The following is a 27,194-nucleotide window of genomic DNA, read 5'->3' as shown; positions in this document are numbered from 1 at the left end:
GGGATACCCCAGCTACTCAGCCACTCCCCACAGGAAGACGGGCTGTCCTTGTACAGCCATTCCCCTGGCTCCTGAAGAGGGTTGGCTCCGAAGCTCACAGAAAATTAAAGACACGCAAGGTACAATTAGAGGGATCCTAGCAAATGTCGGGTTCAACCAAGGCCCTCATATTATGTAATCCAGGCTCAGAGAGGTTAAGCAACCTCACAGAGCTAGATCTAGACCGCAACTCTTGACCCCTGACTCCTAGTCAAGTGCTCCTTTTCTGATGCCAGAATCTCCCAGAAGGTCTCTCAAAGGTCTCAAAAAAAATCTCCCAGAAGGTCAAGAAACAAGTAGCTCTGATCAAAGTATTAAGAACTCAGCTTCAAAATGATGACAGGTGAGCAATCAATGCGGCCGTTTGCAAGTAAACACATCATCTTACCATTGCATTCAGTGTGGTCCTGACAGCCATGCCCTATGGAAAGCCATTACTCCCGCTTTTCTGTTTCCTCCTCAGTCGTCTCCTCTGGGAAATAAAGCCACATCCCTGCTTCAGAGGGATGCCATGAGGCTGGAGCAATGTCTCACCGAATCTGTACAGCTTATAATCAAGAACAAAGAAGTAGACCCCCAAACAGCCAGTATAGACCCCACAAAGTCCAGCTTCCAAAGTGCACGTGCTCACTGAAAGTCCCCTCAGACTCATTCTGATCCTATTAACTCTTGCTTTTTAAATTGTCCTAACAGGCGTACCTTCCAGGATTCTGTTTGTTTGGGTTTGGTTTTGTCATTATTACTTTTGGTTTTTTTTCTTAATCCATGAGATATTGGAAACAGCCAACAAATTAGAAGGAAGGTGCTGAACTGCTAGCAATAAGCACGCTGAGGGTTGCAGAAGTGGTTATCTGTGAGACAGAAAGAAGGCACAGAAAACACACAATTAGGAGTCCCAGAAGCATAAGTCATTTTAGTGTGGGACTACATAGCCACAAATATTCCAGAAGATTGAAGGTATTACTGTCTGCCTGAATCATTAAAAAAAAAAAGAAGAGGAATTTCTTGCAACCATCTTCTGATTCCAAGAATAATGGCCCAGCCTCACCAGCTCAAGGGATTTTTACTCCTCTCAGTCCATACATCATTTCAACGTCAAGAACGAGACCCCATTTCTCAGGAGCAAGGCACCCCCGCCGGTGTGAGTGTTTCCTCTTCAGACGCACTCCCACACACCCAACAGATGCACTCAGCATTTCCACTAATGACTGCGAATTAGCACAAGGATTCTTCGGAGATGGTACACAGAAATAGTACATGCAGGATATTGGAGGAGTGTCTAAAACACTTGAGAACAAACCGTTTCCAAGCTCCCAAGAGCAGTTTGGAAGCCTCTATTTATCTACAAATAACTGACATGCTCCAGATAATCTTCCTTCCCTGTTTATTAAAAGAGGCCCTAAGAGCCCCTCTAGGCCACTGTTGAATGATTGAATGAATGGATGGATGGGTGGCGAATAAATAAACCTGGTGACACAGCTGAAGTTATTTGAAAATAACAAATCCCCTTTCTTTAAATACAGCCCAATGCAGACTCCCACTGGTTCACACATTTCTCCCAAAGAATCTGCATCCGTAAGACCTGAGTGCATTCATATTTTTATGTTTTGGATCATTTTTGCTGCTTATATTCTGGAATAACATCCAACAAGCAGATGAAAAGTCAAGAATCCATCCATTTAGGTTTCTAAGTATCCAGATGGCTGGCATCAGTAGATGTAAGCATTGTGTATCCATTCATTCAACAAATATTTATTAAGTGTCTGCTCCATGCCTGGCTTTCTGCTAGGCCCTGAAAACCTCAAACTGAGCAAGATTGATTATTCACCCAACTTCACAAAACCACATCATCTTGAAGCAGAGGGAAGAAAGCAACCATGCGTATAAGCTGCTCCGTGCCCGGCACTGTTTTAGGCGCCTTCATATGATACCAACTTTTGTTTTAGGACAACCCTCGAAAGTAGGTATAACCATAAACAGGTGAAGAGAGATCAAGTAACTTGTTCAAGCCACACAGCAACGAAGAGTCAGAGCAAGAACTGTAGCCCGTTGCTCTGCACGGCACAGAGTGCGGGCCTGTGATGGGAGGCAGAAAGCAGAGTAGACAGACTCTGCCTCCCTTTGCTGCACCCACCACCCCCAGGAAAGCGGCAAGCTCTTCTAAGCCTTAGTTTCCTTGTCTGTCTAATGGGACCACATTGCCTCTCTCAGAACTCAGCTGTGGGAATCAAAGGAAATAATACATGTTGGGGTCTCCTGGCTTTGGAACCAACACACGTAGGTAGTCAGCGAATGTTTATCATGTCAGTGGGTCCAGCCTCCAAACCCTCTTGCACTCTCACCTCCCACCCCAGGAGGCCCTCTATGCCGGTGTCCACGGAGAGCAAGCACCCCCAAACACTTCTGGGAGCAGGCCGCTCATGACTTCCTGAAGCAGTCTGTTCTGGACTTGGAAGGCCTCCCTCACCTGGCATTCCCATGTGCCTTTTCCTGGGAAAGACAGGAGAAGCCACAGGCCTCCCCCAACAGGTGACAGTTTGGCTTTGAGATGAGGTCCATGTACAGGAAGCCTTAGAGAAGGCTCAACATGCATCCTATTCAGGAACAGGAATGGGAGGTGATGGAGGTGAAGCAGGCTCTCTCTTCCCTCCTAGCCTCCACTCTGTCCATCCCAAGGAGATGCTGAGCTGACGCCCAGGGCAAACATCCTGGACGAGGATGGCCAGGCTTCCCCATCCCCCTCGGTCCTGATGCTCCCAGAATCTCCTCTTTGTTTTCTGCATCTCCCTCCCCTACCTGCTCAGTCCTCTTTTGAGCTGTTTTCCCACATGACTCCTAAGCCAGCCAGGTTATCTCCCGGCCTTGTGAGAGACCAGCCTTGCTCTAATGTTTTGAATCTAAACCACCATGAAAAAAAATAATAATTAAAAAGACAATTTTGTGACCATGTTAAATCAGAGTTAGAGAGACCAAAGTACCACATAGCCCACCACTCCAATTATTCCTTCTGGAAGTGTTAGGTGTTAAAGTTCAAGCTCTGGAATCTGGCCTTTTGGGTTATGTTCGGGCTCAACTGCTTGTAACTGGTAAACTTGGACAAGTTAGCTAACCTCTTTAAGACTTTTTCTCATCTGTAAAATAGTCCTCCCCCTCCCTTAAAGCATTGTAGTAAAGAACAGAGATCAGTAAAGTATGGCCCATAGGCCAAATCTGGCTCACTGCCTGTTTTTGTGAAGGCCTATGAGCTAGGAATGGTTTTTACATTTTAAATGGTTGGGAAAAAATCAAAAGAAGAATATTTTGTGATACGTGAAAATTACATGAGGTTCACATTTCGGGGTCCACAAATAAAGTTTTATTGGAACATAGCCACAAACATTTGTTTACATGTTGCCTATGGTTGCTTTTCTGCTGTAACAGCAAAGTTGAATCGTTTCAAAGGAGAGGTGATAGCCCATAAGCCTAAAATATTTACTCTCTGGTTCTTACAGAAAACGTCTATCAATCCCTAGTAAAGAGAAAATGAAGGAACCCCTGGAAATGCCTGCAATAGTAAATACCCAAAAAAATGTCAGCTATCTTTTTCTCTTATTACCTTCGAGCTCCCACTTACCTTTGGTAATACATTCCCAAGTGATTCCAAAGGTTTTCTACATTATTTTTTAAATCGTTGCATAATATACATTCCCCTATGGAACATATATGGTGGTATCCAGCATTGTCAACACAGAAGACATTGTCCTGACCTCACACAGAGACAATGGGAGAGAGGTCCCACCCATCCTCCCAAATGTCATCCTCTGGACTTACTCTTATTGGAACACACAGCGAAAGGGCTTGGAATAGAAGCAAAATAACAACAAAGTCTCCGTATTTCCATATATCAGAGAACATTGAATGGAGAAAGTGCATTAGAAATTCTCTGATCCAATTGCCCCTGTTTTATAAATAAGAATCTGAGCCCAAATGAAATTCAGGGACTTAGCCTAGCGCAATCAATTTTCTTTGACCACCCCCACGCCAATCTCGGTGCCTTTCCTGCGTATGCTGTTCTCTGCCCTTGTTCCTGATGTGTGTGCTTCCTTTCCCTTTGACTTTATTTATTCTTGGCTCAGATGACACGTCCTGACTGTCATATGATGCAACCTTGAAAAACAGTTCATGTGTAGGTCCTAGCTTATTGGATGTTAATAATCTTAAAAGCAAAGCAAATCCATTTTTAAATCTTTTTATTTTTTTAATTGAAATATAATTGCTATATGACATTATATAGTTTCAGGTGTACAACATAATGATTTGAAATTTGTATGTATTGCGAAATGACCATCGCAATAAGTCGGGTTAACACCCATCACTCTATGTAGTTACAATTTTTTTTTTATTGTGAGAACTTTGAGGATTTACTCCCTTAGCAAATTTCAAACATGCGATACAGTATTATTAACAGTATTATAACTGCTGTTATAGCAGTTAACAGTATTAGTCACCATGCTGTACATTACATCGCAGGATTTATTTATTTTATAACAGGAAGTCTGTACCTTTTGAACCTCATCACCCATTTTGTCTACCCCAGAATCCCCCTCAAATCCATTTTTAAAACAAAGGCTCTTCTACCCAGCCCAGGCTTGACATTCGTTCCCAAGCTAATATAACTCCTTAATGACCCTAATCAAGATTTGTCCATGTTTAGCCAACCTCATCACAGGGTCCTGGCATCAGCTGCCCATCCAGTTTCCAGAACAGGTGAGAAAAATGAGAAGGCGCTTCCCGGAGCGGCAGATTTGGCCCTCACAGGCTGCCATTCACACAGCAGGACAGAAAAGGCATTCACTTTCCTCCTCCATGTCATGATACCAACCGAAATTACCTTTAAATGAGGAGGAAAGTCATTATTTAATCAATAGGATTGCGTCAATTGAGGAAAATTTGTCTGCAGTGTAAACAAGCGGAACGTCTTTGCGCTCTATGAAAACAAGGTTAAATTACTTGCAGATCCGGCGACAAGAGACATGTAGGAAGTGAACCTGAAGCCGGACACATTCAGGGTCTGGGAACCGAAAATAATAGGAATTGTTCTGATTTTTCCAATGGAATCAAGCAAGAGACAGGGCCCGCCTCTTTGCAGAACCAAGGATTCCTATGCTTTACCCTTTCTTATGAGAAGGGCGAGAAGAGGAAAAATAATGACAAAGAGAGATGAGAATAAACAAAGGTTAAATGAACGGTGGGCAGCTGATCCCTCCGGAGCTGGCCAATGTCACCGACCTGCAGGGGACTGGTGTTGGGAAAAGAGTGGCATTAAAATGAAGCATGATCACACCCGACCACTCCTGTTCACAGCCTTTCCTTTGCTCCATCAATATCATTCAGCAGATCATATTGAGAATAAATTATTATAATGGTGGCTAATGTGTATTGAGGGTCCATGCCAAGTACGCTGATCCCTCGATGTGCACTGTGTTATTCAATATTCACAATAGCCTGAGAAAGTAGCTATCGTGATCATGCCCATTTCACAGATGAGCAAAGCCACTGAGTGAAAGTCACTGACATCCTTCCTTCAGAACACAGTGAACCCTAACCAAATAAAAAAGCTCTGGGCTTTTCAAAGGCCAGACTCCATCACTTTTGTGATAAATTCTGGCTCGTGTTTATTCCCCATGTCTCCTCCCATCCTCCTACCCACCCCTCACTCAGCTCCAATTCTGAAGTGTCCCAATATGTGGTTCATAACTGACCTTCCCTCCATAACTATATCCCTTACACGTCCATCAGGAAAATACAGTCAACGCACGCCTAGGCCCTGGGTCACCCTAACAGGGATCTGACATGGCTGAGGCCAAGGGGCCCTCTTGGCCTCCTCTGGTGAGACTGTGGCATGCTGGCCTGGCTGCGTGACATGGGAGCCTAGCCAAGAGAGCAAGAGGCTGGCCTGCTGAGAAGGGGTTCACATTAGGAACCATTTATAAAAAAAAAAAAAAAAAAAAAAAAAAGTGAAATGAAACATATTTGACCTGGGAAGAAATAGAAGACCTCTCAAGTTGCCAAAGTGACGAATTAGACAGGGAGGCAGAGCAAATGTGAACTCGTGGGGAGTCCGTCAGAGGAGCCCAGATGGAATAGACCAGGCCGACGTGGTGGGAGGAACGGAGGCAGGATGATTTATCCAGGTTGGATTGGGAGACCCGTCAGAGCACTCTCCACAGAGCTAGACACAGTCCACCCTTTGTACCCTATTTCTCTAACTCGTCAATTTTATAGCCACATTACCTTCCGAGTGGGCAGGAAAGCAGATATTGGTGCCATCACAGGCCTGGCTGTGGTTTGCACAGCATAATGACAGATGCCAAAAACAAAGGGGAGGGGAGAGGGCACTTGAGAGACCACAAAAGAGCCTTTATAATTATGCCTCTTCCTCCTTCGGGAGCCTGCCTCTCTCTCGCTCTCTCTCCCTCTCCCTCCCCGCGGAGGTGCCAGGCTGGCTGCAGCGGTGCTGTCCTCCCGGATGCGCGGATGCGCGCTGGGCAGCTGCCTAGCACGCGTCTATTAATAACCGTGCATGGACTTGAAGGCAGCTATTCCGCCCCGCCTCTCTTCTCCAGGCTAAAGAGCGGCAATCCCTTTAACCTTTCTTCAGGGGCCCGATTTTCCATCCCTTTAATCATCTCTGTCACTTTCTGCTGGATGGCCTCCACTCTCACCACATCCCTCCCCGGGGTGGAGACTCCGAGCCAGCTGGGATAATGGGCCTCCGGCCTCAAGAGCTGTTCCTTTCCCACCGCACTGCAGCCCCCCAGGCTGAGTTACTGCCCTTCAGGACACAACTGGAGCGCGGCCCGCCCCGTGTGGATGTTCCCCTCGACCAGAAAATCACTAACATCCAACCGTCTGCTCGGAGGGGATTCCCACTGTTCACTGCCCCACCCCGCCACCTATCCTGTGGACCCTGAGAACAGCCCCCCAGCCAGATTCCCTGTGGCCACTTGCACCCTCACCCCACCCCGCCAAAACAGTAAAAAAACAGCTTTAGAAACAACTTTTAAAATCAAATGTCATTTTTATCACGCCCCTCCTCTACTCAAGAGCCCTTAGTAGCTAGCTCACTGTTGCTTTCTGATTCAGTGAATGGAAACATTTACCAGATTCTGGGTCCAGATTCCTCTCCCCACCCCCCCACCCCCCCACCCCCCCCCCCCATATCCAGATCCTCATTCAAAAAGATTTCCCTAGTTAATTTTCTCATTCTGGCTACACCTTTACCAGCCACCCCTATCCCCACAATGTTTTGTTAGATACTGTTTTGGGTGGGGTAAATTATATGTATATATATACAAATTTACATACATACATATTCACATGCATACATATTTACATACACACACACATATATGTATATAGAATATATGTAATTTTATTTATTATTATTATCTATAATATATATGGATTCGGCTTCTTTGACAGGAAACAAACTCTTACAGGTTTAAGGAACAGAAAGGGCTAGATTGGTAATTAAAGGCATAGTTCACAGAATTAAAGATGGGGTTGAACCACAGGCCTAGGAAAGGGCAGAACAGGGCAGCTCTGAGGTCTTTCTAGAAGACCGTCATCAGGTAATCAGCTCCAACTCTCTTCCATCCTTACTTAACTTTGCTTAACATTCAGAGTTTCAGGACCCAGAATCTACAAAAGATTGTGAGGGGGTGGGGAATCCTGTGATTGGCCACACCCCCTCCCCCCCCCCCCCCAAAACACACAGGGTGGGGGAGAGTTGCCAGGTTTAGCAAGTAGAAATGTAAAATGCCCAGCTCAGGGCTCCTGGGTGGCTTGGCTGGTTAAGCTTCTGGACTTCGGCTCAGAACCTGATCTCATGTGTCTGTGAGTTCGAGCCCTGCGTCGGGCTCTGGGCTGACAGCTCAGAGCCTGGAGCCTGCTTCGGATTCTGTGTCTCCCTCTCTCTCTGCTCCTCCCCTGCTCGCGCGCGCTCTCTCTCTCTCTCCCCCTCTCTCTCGCTCTCTCTCTCTCTCTCTCTCTCTCTCAAAAAAATGAAATAAACATTAAAAACATTAAAATGCCCAGCTTGATTTGAATTCCAGATAAACAAGGCCTAATTGTTATAAATCTATGCCAAGCAGTACTTCCTGAATTTGTCTTCCCATTCTTGCCCTCCCCCAGTCCTACTCCACAGCCCCTAGGTGGGCGTTCCCTCAGACCAGGGCCTGCATCCCCTCTAACTGCCACAATACTTGGCGGTATCTCACACCTAACAAATTTCTTTCGTCCATCCTCAAGGTGACTGTGGCTGTTAGTTCTTTCTCTTTAATTTTAATAACCCAGCTTACCTCACCTCAAAACTATATATTAACTGACACAGATAAAAAGGCTAATGTGCCCTTGGCAATCATTATTATTTATTTCCTCTTTACCTCTCTTGAGGAAAACCCAACTTCCTTTGCCTTCTCTCTTTTGCCGAATACTTTGAAAATAGCCCTGGCGACACTGAGCATCTGTATAACTTTTTACAGCTTAACGTGCATTTACACATTCATCGTTTTATTCAGCGTCATAAATTAGCATAATTAGTGACTTAAGTGGTCAGTTGGCACGGGTAATACGGTCTCCCATTTCATGGATGAGAAATTAAACCTTTGAAAGGGAGATTATAAAAACTAGTGTGGATACAAAGTTGTTTGTTCCAAAGCTTAGAACGATGTGTTCTTTCCTCTACATCGGAGGTTAGCAAACTTTGTCTGTAAAGGAGACACAGTAAATATGTCAAGCTTTGTACACCATATGAACTCTGTCACAACTACTCAAGTCTGCCACTGTAACATGAACGCAGCCATAGTTAATACATAAATGAATGGATGTATGTTCCAATAAACTGTATTCACGGAAAAGGTCACCGGCCATATGTAGCCCACAAGCTGTATTTGCTAACTATCCTCTCCTCTGCACAACACAGTAAGTGAGCACTCTTTAATCTTTATGAATCTATCAAAGTTTGCCTCCCGTTGGGATGCCATGATTTTGATCTGTTCAATATTAGATCATTCTACTACTTTTCTCTCTCCTTACTTCTTATGTGTCAGTATTGTTTGGACAATAACTGACTTGACTTCCCACAACCCCCTGATCTCTCTCCTCCACCGTGGCAAAGTTTTCTCTTGCACTATGAACATGCCCCGTTAAGCTCATCCTTCCTCCCCTGGATCCTTCTTTACCTGCGTGTGAGATCAGTTCTGACAGGCCTTGTGAGGAGGCACCTTTCTGAGACAGAGCTTCCCCTGAGGCCCCCAGGATCAACCAGGATAAATCTGCCACCCCGCTTCCCCTCACTCTGGGTTTCGTGGGCCTCATCCTTTGAGCCTTTTCCAAGTTTGTCCCCAGAAAACTCATGTACTGGAAAGGTAAGTTCACTGTCAGGTTTGTCTACAGCCCTCTTCAGCTCTGGTCCATGGAAGACAGAGACTATTCAGTCCATCTTCTGCCAGCAGAGTGAGAAGACTGGCTTAAATGCTCCTTCCAGGGAGAGCAGGAACTCCCTACAGCACACCAGCTAGTTTGGTTTATACCCTTCACTGTTGATAGATCTGGGACAGTGAGGGGTGGGAACTGTGTGTAAACAGCATTCTCCTGGGCTTAGGTGACTGGGGTTGCAAATCCTCAGGCATGGTGATTGACCACCTGGACCAGATTCTACATCGTAAGAACCAGTGGGAAGTGACTGGTACCTCACTAAGGTCGTCCAGGTCTTTAAGTGGGTTTCTAGACGCATGTGTGTGTACACACCAGGCATAAAGTCGAAAAAGATTCTAGAGATCATGTTACTCAAACCCGTCATTTACGAATAAGGAAACCAAAATCCCTGAGAAATCACCTCAGTCTATCATGATGGCAAGAGATAAGGATCCACATCGTCTTTACAAATCATATCCATAAAGATGGTGATGAACTCGATCAATGAAACTAAAATTTATAACCATAAAGCTTTCCTTGAAGGTCAGTACATTTTATTTTAAATGTGAAGCAAAGAACATGTTCAGCCAAGCACACCCAAAAAAACTATGATGACAGCAACTTTTTCAGAAGTAATTGAGATTTGGCCTCTCAAAGCTTCCGTGTGTTCCGAAGGTGGGGTTCCCTGGGAACACCAACAATCCCCTCCAACTTTCTTCATAAAATCTCCAAAAGGGTCAAGAGAGGCCACAAAGAGTAGAGAGTTCAAGTAACGCTTGGGATCTGAATGCCCTGATTCCACCATTTAGAAGCTGTGTAACCTTGAGCAGATAACTTATTTTTCTAAACCTGGTTTCTCATCTGTAAAAGAAGGGTAATATTAGTACTTATCTTGAAGAGGTGACGTAATAATCAAATGAGATAATGTATACAGAGTGTCTGATATAGTCTGACTTAATAGTAACCATTCAACATTCACTATTGTTCTAACATTGACACTTGTAGGCTTTTTGCTTAAAGCCCAACTCTAATTTTGAGTTGACCATTCTGTCTACTTTTTACACCGTGAAACAGGGATAGTAATTTAGCAGGAGAGTGGGATAATTACAAGTTAGTTATGACCTGGGGAAACAGATCTGGCTCCTTGCCCAGACTACAATCTGGCCTGAATGACCTCCAGGCTAAGAGACGAGGTACTGTTCTGAGCTGAGTACCCTCGGAGGGCGTGGCCTCCAAGCCAGGACTCAGGACCCCTGGAAGAAGTAAGGCAGAAGTTCAGAGAATTAGGGGCATGTGAAAAAGGCTAATGCACAGTTTTCTTGGTGGGTTATGTTTCTGGCATTACGATTTTTGAGTTAAATTTTGTCCACCTTTGAAAGTCCCGCAAGGTGAGGGCAAGGGAATTCCTATAACAAAAAGACAAAGGGGTCAAGATAGGTCCTTGATAAGGGTCATACCTCAGGGATACCTCAGGAGACCAGACTGTAGTATTTGCAGCATCTCCAAACCATTAAAAAGAAATAAAGAAAGACAAAGGAAAAAAAAAAAAAAAAAAAAACAGACTGCCTACAGCTTCATCTTCTGGTGATGGAAGAAATGTGCTAGACAAAACAACTCTTTCTCCTTTTCCCTGGGTTACTTGGTAGCAGCAGAAAACACTTGACCAAAAGTTCCAGGAGGGCTTGATATCGGCTTTGAAAAGTACAAATTCCCACAACAATCAGGGACTAAAGTAGCAATATTTTAGCCTTTCACAGGAATCTGGTTATTATTACCATTAATGCCAAGTATCTTGTTTCTATTCTTTTGGATTTAAGGTAATTTTCTTTGTAAAAGGCCCACTTTGTTAAGCTCTCCATGATTATGTTGGCTTTGGGAGAAAAAGAACTAGGCATGGGAGGAAAGTATCGTGTTGTACCGAAACTTGAGAGGACCTGGTTGTGAAGAGCCCCTCTGTTTTGGCTCTGAAACTGATGTGGTTCTCCAGTGTTCGTTTTCTAATTCAGGGCGCTAATTTAAGCATCGTCCACTCTGATGGTGGTGTCTTTACTTGGACATGACAGTTTCCAAGGAAGGTCTCCAGAAGATTGCACCTACCTGGTCAGGCCTGGCGATGAGGCCAGAGGAGACCCAAGTCAATGTTCACATCTAGAAAGAGACCCCATGACTCAGGGTCCATCTTGTAGACAATGAAGAAGGACAGATATTAAAAAGTGAAATATTGGGGCCCCTGGGTGGCTCAGTCAGTTAAGCGTCTGACTCTTGATTTCAGCTCAGGTCATGAGCTCATGGTTCGTGAGTCCGAGCCCCATGTCTGCACTCTTAGTGCAGAGCCTGCTTGGGGTTCTCTCTCTCCCTCTCTCTCTGTGCTCCCCGCCCCTCCCCAACCAAACATTTGCATGCTTGCTCTTTCTCTCTCAAAATAAATAAATAAAGTTGTTGGTTTGTTTTTTTTTAAGTGAAATATCTAGCTCAGTGGTTTTCAACTGGGGGCAATTTTGCCCCCCCAGGGGACATTCAACAGTGTATGAAGACATTTATGGTTATCAAAACTTTGGGGGATGGGTGGGTCCTACTGGCATCTAGTGGGTAGAAGCCAGAGACGCTGCTAAACATCTTATGAAACACAGGATGGGACCGCTGGTAAAGACTTCTCCAGCCCCAAATGTCAATAGTGTGAGGCTGAGGAATGCTGAGACAGAGACACAGAGAGCCCTGCATGGGCTGGGCCCTGCCCACCTCCCTCTCCATATTTTGCCCCATTCCCACCCACTCCCTTAACTCCAGCCACACAAACAAACTTCCAGTTCTTGACTGCACTGTGTTCCCTCAGCACATTCTGATCCCTCTGCCTGCCAGGACCTACCCTCTCATCCCCCAGATTTCACCCAACAGATACCCTCTTGGGAAGCCCTGCGAGCAAGACTAAGTCAAGTCCCCCATTCCTTGCTCTCTCCTCTTTATTCTTTTTTTTCCCAAGGGTTTTCAAAGCATCTTCATGGCTTTTTCAGAACTCTCCAAGCTCCCTGCCTCTTGGCTGCTAAGCTCATGGGTTACCAGCACCAACTGCAGCCGAATAGCTAGTGTTGGAGTCCCCACTCGGGCGTATTCTGGTTGTGGGACCTTGGACAAATCATCTGACTTCTCTGTGTCAGTTTTCTTACCTCCAACATGAAGGTAATAACTGTAGCTAGCCTCTAGGGAAGCCATGAGGATTAAATGAGAGATTAGAACAGTCAGGCCCATCGTGAGTATCACATAGAAGTTCACTATAATTATTATTTCAGGAATTAAAACTGCTCTTCTGAGATATTGAGCTCCATGATAAGAAAGATACACAGTATTTTCTCTTCCCAGCAGCATGGCCCTCATGCTGTCTTTTCTCTACCAGAGAAATCAAAGCTCAAATCATTTAAGGCAGGGGAGTCAAAATCAATGCCTCATGTTTACAGATAAAGAAATGGAGACCCAGAGAGGTTAAGGGACTTGGAAAAATCACATGGCAGGTTCCTTTCTACCTGATCAATCAATCAATCTCTCTCTCTCTCTCTCTCTCTCTCTCTCTCTCTCTCTCTCTCCCCCCACCCTCAGTCTTTCCCTCCCTACCTCCCACAACCATCTCTCCTCCCCAGCCCCCTTTTGAGGTGATAACTGGTACAATTCCTGATCTACACTAAACGAATATCCCATAGCAACTATCTCCGTCTGAATACAGGTCCCTGCTCCCCAGCCTTTCTACAAAAGACCTGGGGGTTATAAAAATCCAAGCTTATCAGAACAAAGCACACCAAACAGAACACAGTAAGGTTTCCAACTAGAGATTTAAGGTGCTTATACAACAACCTAGAAGAGAAAATCTAGACCTGACAAAAAAAAAAAAAAAAAAAAAAAGTAGACCAAAGGCAAATAATAACCTAAATAAATTAAGAAAACACTGAGGCAGTCTCCAGAAGTTTTTTTACCATTACGTCACTGATCCTGAGACAGGGCTGTGGAATGTCTCCCCAGGCTTTCACGGGCAGGGCCACATCTCATTTGTTTTAACTCCCTCAAAGCCTATTTGACTCTTTGACACCCTCCCAGCCTCTTGTGACTGTTCTTATTCTTTTTCCAGTCCCTGCAGGTTTCTGTAAGCTCGCTTTTTGCCAACACCGGGGTGTTTTAGCCCAAATTGATGCTGAGATCAATTGGAGAGGAGTGTGGTGATCTCACTCATGGAGAGGAGTGTGGTGTCCACACTGTGGAATGACAATGGCCTCTGACCTCTTGGTCTGGCCACACCTGAGGAACCCAGCTCTGTCAGGGGTCCTACTCTTTCAGAAGGACATGAACAAACTGGAACAGCATGAAAGAAAAACAATTAAGATAAGACACTTCATCATGTGAAGGACAAGAGGGCAGAGAAGACTTAGGAAGGGGCATAAGAGCTTAAGCAAACTGAAAGGCATTTCAGAATGAGCTAATGTGAACTTCTGATTCCTCTACCAATCCATAAAAATACTAGTAAAATATAGCAAAAAAATTTTATAAATATAGCTAAGCTCATAAATATAAAGTAAAATCTCTAGGTACCAGGAAAGGCAAAAAGACAAATAGAGGAAAGGAAGGGAAGGGAAGGAGGGGGGAGGGGAGGAGGGGGGAGGGGAGGAGGGGGAGGGGAGGGGGAAGCAAGGGAGAGGAGGGGAGGGGAGGGGAGGAGAGAGGGGGGGAAAGGAGGGGAAGGAGGAACTTACAGTCAGAGTGGCAAGCTTCAGCTGATGCCTCAGTGGTCCAGGAAGATATTGGCCCAAATATAGGCCCCATATGGCTAGAGGTTGGGGTTTTAGCGTACACAAAAGAACAAAATCTTCTAGGTTTTGAGAATCTAGAAGAATGAAGTAGAGCCCCAGGAGGATAGTTGCTTCCTTGAAGCATTACTGCCAGGCCCAGAGAAACCCAGTGATGTGTGCCTCTTTCCAGACTTGCAAGTAGAGAAACAAAATTACCCCCAAGAAACAAATCTTCAAATCAGCACCAAACACAAGCGTGTTCTCTAAATTGATACTCTTTACTGGTAGATTAGTCAAGGTTCCCCAGAGAAACAAAAATAATAGGATGTGTATATCCAGAGAGATTGGTTTATTTTAAGGAATTCGCTCAGGGAACTGTAAGGATGCGCAAATCTGAAATTTGCAGGGCAGGCCAACAGGCTAGAGGCCCAGGGAAATGTTTACAGAGCGGCTTGAGGCTAAGGCAGTCTGCAAGCAGAATTTCTTCTTCCTCAGAGGACTTCAGTTTTTGTTTGTTTGTTTGTTTGTTTTTTCTCTTAAGGCCTTCAACTGATTGGGTGAGGCCCACTCACATTATGGAGAGTAATCTGCTTAACTGAAAGTCTACCTTATTTTAATATTAATCTCACTTAAAAATCACCGCAACATTTAGACTGCTATTTGAGGAAAAACTGGGTACTATGGCCTAGCCAAGTTGGCATGTAAAATTTGGTATGTGAATTGCAAACCAAAAAGTTTATAAAAGAAATTGGTCCTGGACTGCTCCCTGGAGTAGAACAATGGAAAACTCTGCAGAGACTCCTCCTTATTCCAAAGGGAAAACAACAGCTAAAGATGTACTCACAACCAAAAATTATAAACCACCATAAGGAAGACTGGATTATCACCTCAAGAATTTAAAAGAAAAGAACAGGGGTGTTTAGGTGGCTCAGTCAGTTAAGCATCCGACTTCAGCTCAGGTCATGATCTCATAGCTTGAGCCCTGTGCTGACAGCTCAGCCTGAAGCCTGCTTCAAATTCTGTGTCTTCCTCTCTCTGCCCCTCCCCCACTCGTTCCCTCTCTCTCTCTCTCTCTCTCTCAAATAAAAAAAATTAAAAAATTTTTAAAAATAAAATAACAATTGGAAAGAAACCATAACATGTTTAAAATGTTAAATAAAAGAATGACTAGAAACTATAAGGAACATTAAACACTGTTTTTAAAAAAAGGAACTGGAAACAAAAACTTCTAGAACTTCTAGAAATAAAAGGTAAGGAAGGATTGAGTAAACCACGTATTAGACAAAAGGGAAGAGAGGCTCAATCAAGAAAGGGATCTTAGAAAATTATCCATATCGCCTCATTAACATAACAAAAGACCGTTTCCCCGCTCTCATTACTTAGGAAAGTCCATGGGTTTTAGGAGCTCTGTGCCAAAAATGGGGACAAAAACCAAATATATACTTCTTATAAATCCCATATCACAGCAGCCAAATGCAATCCTAAATTACGCACATGTTAAAAGTTTAAGGATAACCACTGAAAGAAAAGAATCTGAATGTATGTAACTTTTAAAACAGCAAAAGAGGAAAAGGGAAGTAAGAAAACTCAGTCAATATAATCGAAGGCAGAAAAGAAGTGTTAAAAACAGGACAACAGGCCCAAAATGGAGATGCTGATGCCAAGCCCCACATCACCAGACCAAGACTCAATTACAGTTTCAGCTCTCCCAGAAACAGAATCTTAAACTGCTCAATGAGGAATCATCTGATCAGCACTAATTAAGTAATCTGCCTGATAGATCCCTGCCATCCACTAAAAGAAAGTAACTTGGCAATAAGTAACCAACCCACTTTCTTGCCTAGTATAACTTCCTTATCCCCATTCCCTCTGACTACAGTTCCTCAGAGCTCCTTTGTCTGTGCTAGGTTGGATGCTGCCTGGCTTGTATAGGTTTTGCTCAAATAAATTCATAACATTGTTAATATGCTTCAGCTTATCTTTTAACTTAAATAGACAAAGAAACTAACTGATTATATATGAATATATAATACCAGTAATAAGCAGATTCCAATAATGAACATAAGTGACAAGGATTCAAACCACTGATTAAGATATAGAAATGCTAAGATTAAATATGAAATTCAGCTTTTTGCTTTTTCTGGTAGACACACAGCTTTTTGCTTTTTCTGTGTTTCTTCTAGAACACAGAAAGATTGAAAGCAATGAGATTGGGAGAAAAAAATCCACCTAGAAATCATTCTCCAAAAGAATGAGTGATGAAGCAATATTAAAGTCAGAAAACATAAAGGAGATGATTACAAAATAAGAAAGGAAAGTTCTGGGGTGGTTGGGTGGCTTAGTCGGTTAAACATTGGACTTCAGGTCAGGTCATGATCTTGCAATTCGTAAGTTGGAGTCCCACGTCAGGCTCTCTGCTGTTGGCACAGATCCCTTGCCTCCCTCTTTCTCTGTCCCTCCCCCTCTTGTTCTCTCTCTTTCTTTCCCTCTCTCTCTTAAAATAAATAAATAAACTTAAAAAAAAAAAAAGGAAGAATTCTCCAGGAAAATACAACAGTTTTAAACTTGGATATACCTAATCACATAGCCTAAAAATGGAAGGAAGGAATGAAGGAACCAACGAAGGAAGGGGGGGAAAGAGGAAAGAAGGGAGGGAGGGAGGGAAGAAGGAAGGAGGGGAGAAAGAAAGAAAGAGTTGCCAAATCCACCGTCATAGTGAGACATTTTATCCAAAAACAGGCTGAGACAAATGAGTGAAAGTTACAGAAAGGAAGGACATTGACTCAACCTACACAGGAGTTTTTTTTTTTATTTTCAGAGATGTCCAAAATTGAAATGGGCTGCCTTGGGAGGGAGAGCTCCAAAAACATGGAGGTTTGGCAGAATCTGCATGACAGTGAATGAAGCTATTGGTGGAATTTGCCAGCGTCAGTTGCCTCATGAGGGTAGAAACCGTGTCTGTTTTGCTCACTGCTATATACCCAATGACTACAGCAAAGCTTGGCAGAGAAGAGGCACCAGTAGAGGTCTACTAAACGAATGAATGATCTAGATAAGACAATGGATCAAATAACCTCTAGAGTGGTTTCCAATGCTAAGATTCAGTGATTCGTACATACCCATTTCTCTGTTCTTTGCCCCAACTGCACTCTGAGGCCCAGGGTCACCCCAACCCAGGAGACTTAAGGCTGGCACTGAGAGGCAAGGGCGGGTGAGGAATGGACAGAAGAGTAACACAGAAGCCCAGAGAATGGAAGCCAGCTCTGCAAAGAGCTTCCAAGAGTCTTCCTGCCACAGAAATTCCACTTGGCCACAGTAATTGCCCTGGCCCTGGGCCTGGAGGAAGGCGGCGGCTGGCCTGCCCAGGGCAGGGCCTTCCAGTCAGCACATCTTGTCTGTGCTGCTGACAAGGGTGAAACAGCAAGACAGTGAGTAGGTCACTGGGTCGGTCAGTTCCATAAAGCAAACCTCTCCCGCACACTACGTTCTGGGACACACAGAAGGAAGGGGATGAGGTCCCCAGGTGTGATGATATTCAGAGGTGGGGACTCTGAGGGTGATCAGGTCATGAGGGTGGAAACCTCACGAATGGGTTAGTGCCCTTGTAAAAGAGATCTCAGAGGGCCCCCTTGCCCCTTCCACAGAAGACAGCCACCTATGAGACAGGAAATGGTCCCTCACTGGGCACCAAACCCTCCAGCACCTTGATCTTGGACTCCCAGCTCTGAAACTGTGAGAAATACCTATCTGTTGTTTCTAAGCCCCCCTGTTCATGGTACTTCGCGATAGCAGCCAGAATAGAGTAAGACAGAGCCACTCGAATGAATGCTACGTGGAGTCCCTCTCTTCAGGAAGAAAATCAAATCTAATGGAGGACACATGGCCTCAGCCCCAGTCAGAGCCTGCTGTATCTCTTGCCCCACCACTCATGCAAGACCAGAAAATGGCAGGCCCAGGGACGGGCCCATTTCTGTGATGAATGGAGACTGTGAGTGCGTGGTGCCTACAGACTCTCAGGGGACGTTCCCACAGCCCTGCCTGCAGGGCGCCCCCTTCCCTCCTTCTTCCCCACCATGATGTCTGACTCGCTGGAATCAATCCCGAGCCCTGGACCCATTCCTAACACAGGAGTATCGGCCCCTTTGTCACGTCCTGCTTGCCCTCTCTCTGTTTTCTTGTTCTTTTTCCCACCCTGTCTGCCCTTCTCCCGCCCCCGTTTCCCAAACTTGCTCCTGAGAGACCAGACCCAGCAGCCCACTGGTGATCTTGTTTTACATGAGACATTTCCAAAAAAGACCAAAAAATCCTTTCCAGGAAAATGCCATTTTTAAAATTCAGCTCCAGACACCGCGGCAACATTAGGAAAACAAAGGACTTGGCAGAAAGGTTTTCTGAATCGGGACTTTCTCTCTAAAATACCTTTTCCAAATTGCCTCCAGTGGGAACAACTCTGAGGGTCAGCTCTGGAGCACCCAATCAATTTCAGATAGACTGTGGCTCCTGGTTTTTATACCATCCCAGCCTTTCCTGACCTGGGATCCCCCTGGAACCTTCTCCCAGGCTCAAGCAGGGAGCCCCTCTCCCAAAGGGTCGCCAAAGGAAGTAGCTATCTCTGCAGGGTCAGGCAATACTGATGCTGCTCCCTGCCGGGGACACTCCTCAGCCCCTGTCATGCCCCCATCACCAGGCTGGAGGGGCCAGGCTGGGGGTCTGAGAGACAAACTGTGCTTAGTAGGAGCTGTCTTCTCTTATCATCCAAGTGAGGGGGACATACGATTTCCCCTGGGGCAGACATGGCGATCTGCATGTTTCTTTTGCATGAACCCGGTATAATCGTGTTGATGTCATATATATAATAGGAATGGCCATTATTTATTAAGCACTTACTATCGTGTCCATCACGAACCCATTTGTTTGTATTTAGTCACCTCATTTTATCCTTGTAACAACTATTATGTGTTGAATTATATCCCCACTCAAAAACGTCCTATGTTGAAGCCCTAACCCCCCCAGTGCATCAGAATGTGACTACATTTGGAGAGAGGGCCTTTAAAGAAGTAATTAAGTTAAAATGAGGTCTTTGGGGTGGGCCCTAACCCAATACAACTGGTGTCCTTATAAGAAGAGGAAATGTAGACACAGACAGGCATGCTCACAGAGGAAAGACCATGTGAGGACACAGAGAGAAGGCAGCCATCTGCAGAGGAAAGCGGTCTTAGAAGAAACCAACCCAACTAACACCCTCTGATCTTGGACTCCTAGCTTCCAGAACTGTAAGGAAATTAGTTTCTGGGTTTTTTTAAAGCCACCCATAAAATTAATATGTTTGGGAGGCTGAGTGGCTGAATTGGCTGAGCATCGACTCTTGATTTCAGCTCAGGTCATGATCTCACGGTTCATGGGAACAGTGTCTGGCTCCACACTGTTAGCTTAGGGCCTGCTTGGGATTCTCTCTCTCTCTCTCTCTCTCTCTCTCTCTCTCTCTGCCCCTCCCCTCTCTCTTGTGCATGCTCTCTCTCTCTCTCTCAAAATAAATAAATAAACATTTTAAAAAAATGAATATGTTTTTTATCACCATGTTACAGGGGGCAAAACAGTCTCAAGATGTTATGAAACTTACCCAGCAAGCAAATAACAGAACTAAATTTTGAGGGTCAACTGTCTGATTCCAGAATACAAACTCTTTTTAAAAATACTTATTTACTTATTTTGAGAAAGGGGGTGGTCAGAGAGAGAGGCAGAGAATCCCAAACAGGCTGTGCTGACAGGGCTCGATCGAGATCATGACCCGCGCTGAAATCGAGAGTTGGATACTTAACCGACTGAGCCACCCAGACACCTCCAGAATGCTCTTAAGCACTATGTCCAACTGCCCCCTTTCCATGTTCCACTGTGTACGTGCATGTCCCATTTGCTTCTTGCCGCATAACAAATAAGCTCACAATGTGATGGCTTAAAACGGTGACATTTCTTTTTTCTCATTTACCAGTAATTTGGGCAGCCCTTGGTGGGGACAGCTCATCCTTGCTTTGCTTGGTGTCGGCTGAAATGGCTCCAAGGCTAGACCAAATCATCTGAAGTCTAGCTCACTCACTTATCTGGTGACTAATACTGGCTGAGAGCTGGGACCTTAGCTGGGGCTGTTGGTCCAAACACGCCATGTGGCTTCTCCACAGGACCTGACCTTCTTCTTAACATAGCAGCTGCTTCCAAGAGGGAGCATCCCAACAGACAGAGCCAGACAGAGGCTGTATCACCTTTTGTAACCCAGGCTTGGAAGACACACAGCATCACTTTTACCACATTCTCTTCCTTAGAAGTCAGTCACTAAGAATTCAGGGGCACCTGGTGGCTCAATCAGTTAAGCATTTAACTCTTGGTTTCCACTCAGGTCATGATCTCACAGTTCCTGGGTTTGAGCCCCAAGTCGGACTCTGTGCTGACAGTGGAAGCCTGCATGGGATTCTCTCCCTCTCTCTCTCTGCCCTTCCCCACCCAAAGTAAATAAATAAACATTAAAAAAATTTTTTTAACGTTTATTTATTATTGAGAGAAAGAGAGACACAGAGTGTGAGCAGGGGAGGGGGCAGAGAGAGGGAGAGACACAGAATCCAAAGCAGGATCCAGGCTCTGAGCTGTCAGCACAGAGCCCGATGTGGGGCTCGAACTCACAAACCATGAGATCATGACCTGAGCCAAAGTCGGACGCCTAACTGACTAAGCCACACAGGCACCCCAATAAATAAACACTTTTAAAAAAGATTTAAGAAAAGAGGAATTCAGTGTTAGTTTCTGATGGGAGGAATGACAAAGAATTTGCAGACATGTTTTAAAACCACTACAATGAGTGTACCATTGACATGGTTGTCAATACTTTATGTCAGGTGTTTATTTGCCCATAACACTGTATCATTGAAAGAGCACTGCACTGGGAGTCCAAAGCCCTGAGCAAGAACCATGCAGCTATAAGGGACCGGGATTCTAAAACCCACGTATGAAAAGGTTCAGCCACTCTCCTCTGTATGGGACTGAGGCCACTTAACTCCACTGCAGTCTCTGAAACACAGGTCTCCGTCAGAAGGAATTTTAGGATGCTGTTCTGATGCTTCAGTTATGATAACCCGAGTCTTGCCTTGTCCCTGTGCCTGAGTCACTGTCTTAGAAACATAGCCATCCGTGTATGGAGCGCTTCCTCGGTGCAGGGCACTACCACTGTTGCCTTATGTTGGTTATTTCATTGAGTTATCATGTCAACCCTAAGAAGGAGGTCATGTTATTATCTCCATTTTACAGATGAAGTGACTGAATCTCAAGGGATGTGAGTAATTTGCCTGAAAGTTAGTAAAGGGCAGAGCCAGAACTATATAGGCTGTGCCCTGGCCAGCCCCTATTCCTCCAGGACCTGGTGCCCTGGCCATGGACACCTGCCCAGCATTCAGGGTCTGCTCCCTGTTGGCAGGCTCCCGCACAGCTCAGTTGCCTCCCAGGACATCTGACATTCTGGACTGTGCATCTCCCTGCTCCACTCACCTGTTGGAACCTTGCCGTGCTTCCTGTTGGATTTTGTCCCTGTCCCTATTATGAGCTACGCACCAGACTCTTACCTGGGGATGGCCACCACGCTGTGTTCACCCTCCTGACCTATAATTGACCCAGCCCTTCATGTCTGCCTCAGCCCATCTTGGTAACTGGATGGCACCCTGGCATAGCTAGACAGCAAGACCAAGCAGGACAGCAACGTGAGTGAAAAAAAGCGGAGGCCCCCAAGTCAGACCAATCTAGATCCAAATCCTGCCTCCACCATGTATTACTCATGTGTAAAAATAATGAGGCCCACGTTGCCTCATTGAGAAGATTCTCGATGAGTTAATACATGTACAGGGCTTGGCACCGTGCCCAGTACATAGTAAATGCTTAATAAATATTAGCTATCTTCACTGTTGTTATTATCAATAATATTTGTAAAAGATCCACTAGAGAGCCCAGCATATGGTAGGCATTCAAAAATGATAGCTGTTAATCTCATTGTGTAAGTCCTGGAAAAGCTACAGGAATTCAGAGAAGGGCCAGATAACAAGGTAGTGAAGACAGAAAACAGGCTGCCCCAGCAACTGTGCAGATCTGTAGATCTCTGCCTAATCCTGGAGCTTGGCTCTGACTGGCCTTGATTAAGTGGAAACGCCTCCCTACAGAACTGCCATCTTCATCTGCCTCAATTAGGAGATGACAAGGGCTTCCTGAGTTTGCGAGTGCCTGGGAAAAAGAATTTCGAGAAAGAAAACCAGCAACACCCTGTCTTTGCTCCTGCCCAGCATCCCCTGCTGTGGCAATGGAAGCCACTGGCCACCAGATCCTGATGTGCTTATGTGGTTGTCCTACTAGTCTACGGCTTCACAGGCTTCATCCGATGCTGTTAAGTTCCCAGAGAGCTGGTGAACACAGTCAGAACCTATGTAATTGGTCCCCAGCCTCAAGCCCACTCCAGGTTGAGCTGTTAATAAGAATGGAAAGCAGGTGGACAGAAAGTAACTATCAGGTTTGTAACGGATAAGCCATCACACACACACACACACACACACACACACACACCTTTCAGCATTAGCTGCAGTACTGTGATCATCTTCTCCCATCGTATTTTTCCTGCTGTTACTTTTCCAGAATCCTCACAGCCAGATCCACCAATGCTCACAGCTCCTGAGTCAGTCTGACCAAGTTTGGGGGCGGGGGGCTGTGGGCGGAGTGTATCGAGGTTGAGCAGACCTGATGGCTTAGAATAATGTCACCAGCTCAGTTATAACTACTTGGCTCCTGTGTTCCTCCTGATTTTCCTTCAAGCCAAATGATCAATGAGGTGAAAGCTATTTCCCCCAGACCACTCTCATTTCCCTCTTCCAATCAGACAAGGATCTGGTGCCCTCTCAAATGACCTCTAAGAGCTGACATTCCTGCTCATGTTGCCTGTGAGTCTGAGCTCTTCCTTCTCTGCTCCAGGCTTAGCCCAGTCTGGTACAACTAGATTTCTTCTGCCTTGATTCATAGCTCCTAATTTTGACAGAATCCGGTTCTCCTCTGTATTAGTCAGCTATCGTTGCGAAAATACTATGTAATAAACAACCCCCCACATTTTAGTGTCTTATAAAAACAGTTATTTTTTTTTCACCCATAGTGTGTGGACTGGGTGGGATGCTTCTGATACTTCATAGGTCAGGTATAGTTCAGTCCCATATGTCATTCATTCTGGGACCAGCAGATACCTGGGGCAGGCTCTTTTCATCATGGGTGGAAGAAGCATGAGGAAAGGCTAATGAAAATTGTCTACGCCTCTTAAGGCCTCAACCCAGAACTAGCCATTGTTAAGTCTACCCCTTCCATTTACCAAACCAAGTCAACTGGCCAAGCCCCAAATCAAAGGGATGGGAATGTATGTGCCACCAATTCTAGTAGTGTGTATGCAAAGTCATTCGGCACAGGGCCTGGGTGTATAATTCTATTATAGTAGGAGAATGAAGACCTGGGAATGCTAATCCGATCTCCAACATCTCTCTTTTTTTTTTTTAACCTTTATTTATTTTTGAGACAGAGAGAGACAGAGTATGAACGGGGGAGGGGCAGAGAGAGAGGGAGACACAGAATCGGAAGCAGGCTCCAGGCTCTGAGCCATCAGCCCAGAGCCCGATGCGGGGCTCGAACTCATAGACCGTGAGATCGTGACCTGAGCTGAAGTCAGACGCTTAACCGACTGAGCCACCCAGGCGCCCCACCAACATCTCTTAAACATTTGTGTCACCTGCATCTCTTGCTGTGGTGTACTCACCTGATTATTCCTCCTGGATTCTTAGAGAAGCCTACCAGCCTACTTAGCTCCTCAATCCTGACTATCTCTTGGCTTCAGAGGGGCTCGAACCAAGAGTTTGGAAGCTAGAAAGCTACTGGCGAACTGGGGGAAGACAGCTTCTCCCCTCGTTCACACTCCTTTCCTATACGCTTTCTCTTCGTTCTCTCTGCACATGTGCTTCATTTTTCTCTCTGGGCACAAACTGTCTCTGCTGCCCCACTGACGTGGGGGAACAGAGTCTGCGCCAGCCCTGGGGCTACAGAAGCTCCCATCTTGAGCATCATTACCCAGCTGAAAAGTATTCCAGTGTCCCACTTCCAAAATCCCAGAGGAAGACCCCCATCAATCACGACTGAGGTCATGTAGCACAAACATAGTTGCCCAGTCTTCTAGATGGAAGAAAAGAGTGGTGTGGACTGCCACACACACACACACATATACACACACACACACAACCCCAAGACTCCAAACTGGAGTCCTCTGGTCTGACTCTGGTGAGAATATGTGTTTAGTTTGGCCATAGGGTTTTTAAATGTTTTGAATGACTTGACAAAATGTAGAAATTGAGAGTGCACATGTGAATTCAGATTTTTTTTTTCTTAAAAAAGTAAAGGATCTCAACTGACAGGGAGTGTGAGGATGCCCCGTGGGGCCTGATAATGTTCCGTTTCTTAATCTCGCTGCAGGATATACCACCCCCATGTTCCATTAGTGAAAAGTTCATCCAGCTATACATTTAAAACACATCCACTTTTTCACGTGTGTGTTACATCTTTTCAAATTCTTAAAAATTTAGAAGATTTGGCAACACTGGAGCCACATTCCAGCAAAAGATGAGTCTGCTGGAACTGAGCAGTTTTCCATATTGTCCTACTTCTTGCCTCTCCCTATTCTCTTCCTATCACTGAGACTGAGGGGCAGGGGTATTTTATCATCTTGAACTGTTTTTCTCACCATAGAGTTAAGAAGAAAGTAACCTCCTTTCTCTTGTATCCATAACTCTCAAAAGCAGGGAAACAAAAGAGACCAGAGAGGGCCGTGTGTCTGCAGAAAGATGGAAAACAGCTTTGTTCGTTTGTTCGCAGAAGTTAAAAATATTCTTCCAAGTTTGAACTACAAATAAAACATGCTGTTATCAAAAGAATCCAATCAAAGAGGCCGTAACTACTATATGGAAACGTAATGATCTAAAAACAAAGGACTGATGTTTCCACACGTTTTATTTTTCAATGCAAATAAAATAAGTGATCCAACTGTGAAATGAAATTATGGAGTAAAATAGGTGAGAATATGGCTTAAGCACCAAAAAGCTATCAATAGTAGGTTTGTAAAACGGTATCTACTGAGGACAAAGGAAATTCATGCCTGGAACAAAAAAACAAGTATTTGCAAATGGAAGACTAAACAGAAATGCTGTTGCTCAGCAAGATGACGACATGGCTGAGAACTTACAGGACAGGTTGTGTGAAAAAGTTCAATCATCTGTGGCATTTCCTAGAGAGGCTTATGAGAGCCCAGTTAAAATAATACCACCCAGTCAGCTATATTTATTTATGGTTCCAAAGAGACTTCGGTGTGATTGGAGAACTTCTGGGCATGGTGTCCATCACAGGCACAACTTCAGGAAATGGCTTAGCTTTGTTTGTTGAGAAGTCTCAAAAAATTTAAAGCAGACAGGTCAAAATTAGTAAGACTGGCTTCAGGAAACAGAGCTCCTGAAATGGTCAGCATTAGCAGGGACCTTGCTATCAAACTTAAATCCAAAGTGACAAATTTTGCACAGAGTACCTAAATGAGTCACCAGGAACTGTCTTGTGCTAATAAACAATAAACAAAACGGAACATATGGGCTTCCGTACATGGATTTATACCCATGACCGATAGCATAGAATTCAATGCTTTGCGTGATGCATTAGATACATTCATCGGTTCTGATAAATTAAGGGTAATCAGTGTATAATGTTGGCGTCTTTTATTTGCAGACGGGAATAAGTTGTAAAGTTGTCCATGTCAACCAACAAAAAATACTTACCCCGCCTCACCAGCAAAGATTGAATGAAAGAAAATATTATAATAGGCCATCTAACCCATTTGAGTACAGCTCTACAAGAATCTTCACAATAATGCAAATGGGTTATCGAATTTGTTCATTCTTAGTGAAATTATATCTTCAGGAAACTCATTTGGCAAAGAGTAATCTGGCCTACTTTCCTATGCTGAAATCAATTTTCAGAAATGAAAGCAATCACTTAAATTGCTCTCCCAAATTTGTTGGGTTGAACACAGGATTCCCAAAAAGATTCTAATTTTATGAAAATAAACTTTCATTATTCAACTCACTTTTTTTTTAAGTATATTTATTTTTTAGTAATCTCTACACCCAACATGGGGCTCGAACTCATGACCCCGAGATCAAGAGTCACATGCTCCACCGACTGAGCTAGCCAGGCGCCCCTCAACTCACCTTTCTTTATTAAAATTGTGGCAAATGGAACTTTTGAACCACAATTGAGTCCTCAAAACTAAATTTTGCCATATTAGAATGCCAAAATTCGACAAATATCGCAGGAGTAGTTACCCTAAATATAAAAACCATCATACAAATATTCTACCCATGTTCAGCCATGAACAGCTGGTTTTCATTATGAAACTAAATAAAACTATTGCTCTCAGTTAAAGGATTCAAGGCTGAATTCTATACAGCACATCACAACACAAAATGCAAGACCCAACACTGACATGTTGGGGCAAAAGAAAAAGTGTCACATTTCTGATTATAAAGCAAAGAAGTAATGAGTTATGAAATAACAATAATAATAATTAAATATTTCCATTTTTTACATGGTATATTTTTCAGTTTTGAACTTAACACATAATCTCCAATATCATACATGTTTGTATTATGTGCTTATGCAACAGTCAAGTAAAAATGCAACAGTCAAGTAAAGTTAGATTACATTCCTAGCAGTTGATTTTTTCTACACCCATCCCACTTTACTCACTTTTGTTGCATTTCTGGATTCTGTAGAAATCTAAGGTTGCAACCTCTAGTCTACACTATATACTTTTTTCTATGCTTTCACCACTGAGCA

At 44.4% G+C, this 27,194-nt stretch overlaps 1 long non-coding RNA gene across 1 annotated transcript in view; it reads right to left on the bottom strand.

The window, feature by feature from the left end:
- The window catches only part of LOC128311267 (uncharacterized), an 86,310-nt gene that overhangs the window by 13,051 nt on the left and 46,065 nt on the right, over positions 1-27,194 (bottom strand). The window lies entirely within an intron of this gene.

The sequence above is a fragment of the Acinonyx jubatus genome, chromosome A3, assembly GCF_027475565.1.
Source record: "Acinonyx jubatus isolate Ajub_Pintada_27869175 chromosome A3, VMU_Ajub_asm_v1.0, whole genome shotgun sequence".
Classification (NCBI taxonomy): Eukaryota; Metazoa; Chordata; class Mammalia; order Carnivora; family Felidae; genus Acinonyx; species Acinonyx jubatus.
The sequence above is the reverse complement of the archived record's forward strand: the minus strand, read 5'-3'. Positions and strand labels throughout refer to the sequence as shown.